The sequence below is a fragment of the Sinocyclocheilus anshuiensis genome, unplaced genomic scaffold, assembly GCF_001515605.1.
Source record: "Sinocyclocheilus anshuiensis isolate Anshui unplaced genomic scaffold, SAMN03320099.WGS_v1.1 scaffold343, whole genome shotgun sequence".
Taxonomy (NCBI): domain Eukaryota; kingdom Metazoa; phylum Chordata; class Actinopteri; order Cypriniformes; family Cyprinidae; genus Sinocyclocheilus; species Sinocyclocheilus anshuiensis.
Window position 1 is genome coordinate 1,698,868 of NW_015549598.1, and position 4,591 is coordinate 1,703,458.

At 36.4% G+C, this 4,591-nt stretch overlaps 1 pseudogene; it reads left to right on the forward strand.

Annotated features, from left to right (window-relative positions):
• The window catches only part of LOC107658545 (electrogenic sodium bicarbonate cotransporter 4-like), a 27,263-nt pseudogene that overhangs the window by 18,639 nt on the left and 4,033 nt on the right, over positions 1-4,591 (forward strand).

The following is a 4,591-nucleotide window of genomic DNA, read 5'->3' on the forward strand; positions in this document are numbered from 1 at the left end:
ATCCACTTACATTATATGACTGACAGACTGCAACGGTTTGAGTTAAAAATCTTCGTTTGTGTTCTATTGAAGAAACACTAGGTGCGTTTCCATTACAAATTTGCGCAAAACTTTGGCGATATTTTATAAACGTCGATAAAAAAGTATTGTGAAATGACGGCATTTCCATTAACCAATGTTATGCGACTAAAACGTAATTTTTTAGGGTAATGGAAACGTGCCTAATGTCACCTTCACCTTGAATGCCCTGGGGGTAAGCAGATAAACATCAAATTTTCATTTTTGGGTGAACTATCCCTTTAAAACATCTTAATGGTCCTGAAATAGACTTTATTTTCTCCATGCTAAATATTTTATTTTATTTTTATTCTAAAAAAAAAAACTCTTGAAATTTTTTTGGGAAAAAAAAGATACATTTTCATTAAAGTAATGCCACACTGCAAAAAAAAAAAAAAAATAATCAAAATTTGAATTAATTGTATTATTATTACGCCAAAAAATATAAGAGATATTAAATAGGCTTGTTTCTTTATGTAAAATATTTTGTTTTATTGGCCCTAAATAGACTTTATTTTCTCTATACTAAATATTTCATTTTATTTTTATTCTGAAAAATAAAAATGTTGAAATGTTTGTTAAAAATGCTCAGTTTTCATGAAAATAGTGCCATACTGCAAATACACAAGTAAATCTAAAAATCTTAAATAAATCAATATTTATGTATGTATGTGATGAAAAATTACCTGGAGTTTTGTGAGGCCCACCATATGCAAGCTTGTGTATTAAGAAGTAAAACTAGACCTATTAAAAAATTGTTTTCAGTAATTAATGTAAAGCTGAAATTAAATAAAACGTAAATATTTCATGAAAAAAAAAATTGTACTAACGTGACTAAAGTGGGAATAAAAATAAAGGTAAATAGAAATATTACAAAAACTAAAACTAATACCATAAGCACATGACAGAAGTACTAAACCTTAAACTAAAAATAAAAGCTAATTCAAAATATTAATAAATACTATGATAATATATGAATAATACTAAAATAATACTGACTCAGAACACCTTAGGAACCGTATAGAAAAGCCTTGATGACCATTTACAATACTGTGGCACTTGAATAGGTAATATGCATGCATGTCCACAGGCAGTAGTGTGTCGTTCCATGTAGCACCGCTAAATGTCTTCTTCCCGTTTTACTTGAGCAGAAAGGTTGTGGTTATCATCTGGACCTGTTCTGGGTGGGCATCCTCATGGCTGTCTGCTCCTTCATGGGTTTGCCCTGGTACGTAGCAGCCACAGTCATTTCCATCGCCCACATCGACTCTCTGAAGATGGAGAGTGAGTCCAGCGCTCCTGGCGAGCAGCCACAGTTTCTTGGTGTGCGGTAAGTCAAAACCAGACTTCTGTGTAGAATTTAGCACAAGTATTTTGTCATGTAGTTGTGAGGAGCATTATGTTTGTGTTTAACGCAGGGAACAGAGACTCACAGGCATACTGGTGTTCGTCCTCACTGGGGTCTCTGTCTTCCTTGCACCGGTACTGCAGGTAATCAGAACAGTCTTACTTTATTTGAATCAAATCATGCTCATTTTTTGCAGTGCAGAAACTGCACAAATACTTTTGTGTATTTCTGCACAGTACATCCCTATGCCTGTGTTGTATGGTGTTTTCCTGTATATGGGCGTCGCTTCTCTCCATGGCATTCAGGTACATGTCGCTCTGTAAATCTGTAGTTCAGATTTAATAATTCATCCAAAAATGAAAATTTCCTGAAAATTTCCTCACCCTCAGGCCTTCCAAGATGTAGATGAGTTTGTTTCTTCATCAGAACAGATTTGGAGAAATGTAGCATTACATCACATACACTCACCAGTGGATCCTCTGCAGTGAATGTGTGCCATCAGAATGAGAGTCCAAACAGCTGATAAAAACATCACAATAATCCACAAGCAATCCACTCCAGTCCATCAGTTAATGTCTTGTGAAGCGAAAAGATGTGTGTTTGTAAGAAACAATTCCATCATTGGGATGTTTTTAATTTCATACCATTGCTTATGGCTAAAATATTATCCATAATATTGCTTTCTCTAGTGAAAAAGGATGTATGCACAGCGAAACCAGTTCAAAAAAGATCTAAACAAATATGTGGGTGGATTTTGATGTGAGAAAACAATAGTGCATGGACTTTCTCACTGGAGGAGGCATTACTATGGATTATGAACTCATATTTTGGCCAGAAGCAACAGTTTAAAGTTAAAAATGTCTTTTTATGTCCACAGCCATATCACCCTGCAGCCCAAGACTGGTTGCCCACTGAAGCTAAGCAGGGCTGAGCCTGGTCAGTACCTGGATGGGAGACCTCCTGGGAAAACTAGGTTGCTGTTGGAAGAGGTGTTAGTGAGGCCAGCAGGGGGTGCTCACCCTGTAGTCTGTGTGGGTCCTAATGCCCCAGTATAGTGACGGGGACACTATACTGTCAAAAATCACAGTCTTTCGGATGAGACGTTAAACCGAGGTCCTGACTCTCTGTGGTCATTAAAAATCCCATGGCACTTCTCGTAAAAGAGTAGGGGTGTAACCCCAGTGTCCTGGCCAAAATTGCCCTCCTGGCCTTTGTCAATCATGGCCTCTTAATAATCCCCAACCACTTGATTGGCTCTATGACTCTCTCTCCTCATGCATCATTCATTCATTCATTAATGATGAATTTGTTTCTTAAACACGCAGCTTTTCACTTCACGAGACATTAACTGATGGACAGGAGTGGTGTGGATTACTTGTGGATTATTGTGATGTTTTTATCAGCTGTTTGGACTCTCATTCTGACGGCACCCATTCACTGCAGAGGATCCATTGGTGAGCCAGTGATGTAATGCTACATTTCTCCAAATCTGTTCTGATGAAGAAACAAACTCGTCTACATCTTGGGTGACCTGAGGGTGAGGAAATTTTCAGCAAATTATACTTTTTCCTTACAATAGTTTGCTCAAATATGAAATGTTTTTCATAATTTACTCCCCTTCATGGGCCTGTATTATGATTCTTTGAGTTGCTCATTTCCATAGAACAAAGATGGATGATGGTTTAACCTCTCAAGCTCCAAAAGGCCTTAAAAGTAGTTTTGCACTATATACCAACTCTTTTTGTGTGAGAAAGAAAATAATACAGAGTTGGAACTATTATACAAATATATGTCCTTGGGTGGATTTCACCAGACTTTCCTATTTTGTTCAGTTTTGGGAGAGGATGAAGCTGTTCCTCATGCCAGCCAAGCACCAGCCAGATTTCGTCTTCCTGCGGCACGTACCCCTGCGGCGCGTGCATCTCTTCACTCTGGTGCAGATCACCTGTTTGGCCGTCCTCTGGATCCTCAAGTCCACTGTGGCAGCCATCATTTTCCCTGTCATGGTGCGAGTTCTGCACAAGTTCTGCTTCTCTGGACCAATCACTAGAAATGTGTTTCAAATAAAAACTGATGTGGGATGTATAGGTAAATCTCATTAAGAGATGGATAGGTCATATTTCAACCCAGAATCTAAAGAAAAAAATAAAATAAATGTTGAAAATATACTTAATTTTCATGAAAATTATTTCATGATGCAAAAAAAATAGTAAAGATCTTAAAATTGGCTTTATTTCTTCTATGCAAAATATTTTATTTTTATTCTGGAAAAAAAAAACATAATATACGTAATTGTCATGAAGATAATGTCATACTTCAAAAAAGTAAAAGATCTTAAATAGGCCTTATTTTCTCTAAGCAAAATATTATTTTATTTTATTTTACATCTTAATAGTCCTAAAATATGGTTTATTTTCTATGTTTTATTTTCTCTATACAAAATATTTTATTTTATTCTGAAAAGTAAAAAAAACAAATAGTTGAAATATGCTTCATTTTCATGAAAATAATGCCATGCCGCAAAATGTAAAAGATCTTAAAATAGGCTTTATTTTCTCAATGCCTAATATTTTATTTGACATATATTGTTGTTTTTGTTTTTTATTGTGGGCTAAAATATGACCTGGATTTTTCATCAGATCCCCCCAATATGTGACTCTCAGAACATAATTATCATGTCTTGTACCTTTTGTTTTTGGATACCGTTTGTTTGGCCTATTGTCATGTGACCGGTTCCTCCGTCAGATTCTGGGCCTGATGGTCGTGAGGAAGACTCTGGACCTGATCTTCTCGCAGCATGATCTGGCCTGGCTGGATGACATCCTGCCCGACAAGGACAAGAAGAAGAAGGAGGATGAGAAGAAAAAGAAAGAGAAGAAAAAAGCCAAGTCGGAGGAACACAACAACAGTGATGAAGAGGTAAGAACAACCATCATCAGATGTGTGAGATGTTCTTGAACACACAGAAGATCTTGTGATGTTTGAGTGTGTAGTGATTTAATCTTTTATGGTTTTTCTTTTGAGGCCACAGTGTTGCTGAAAAGGCACTGTATAACACTTACTACTATTTATTATGTCCCTCCTAATAACCATAGTTCAATCATGACAACTCTCTGAGCATTTTAGCATGGTGATGGATATGACAATGTTAATGTATTTGGTCTTGGCGGAACAGATCTGCTACGC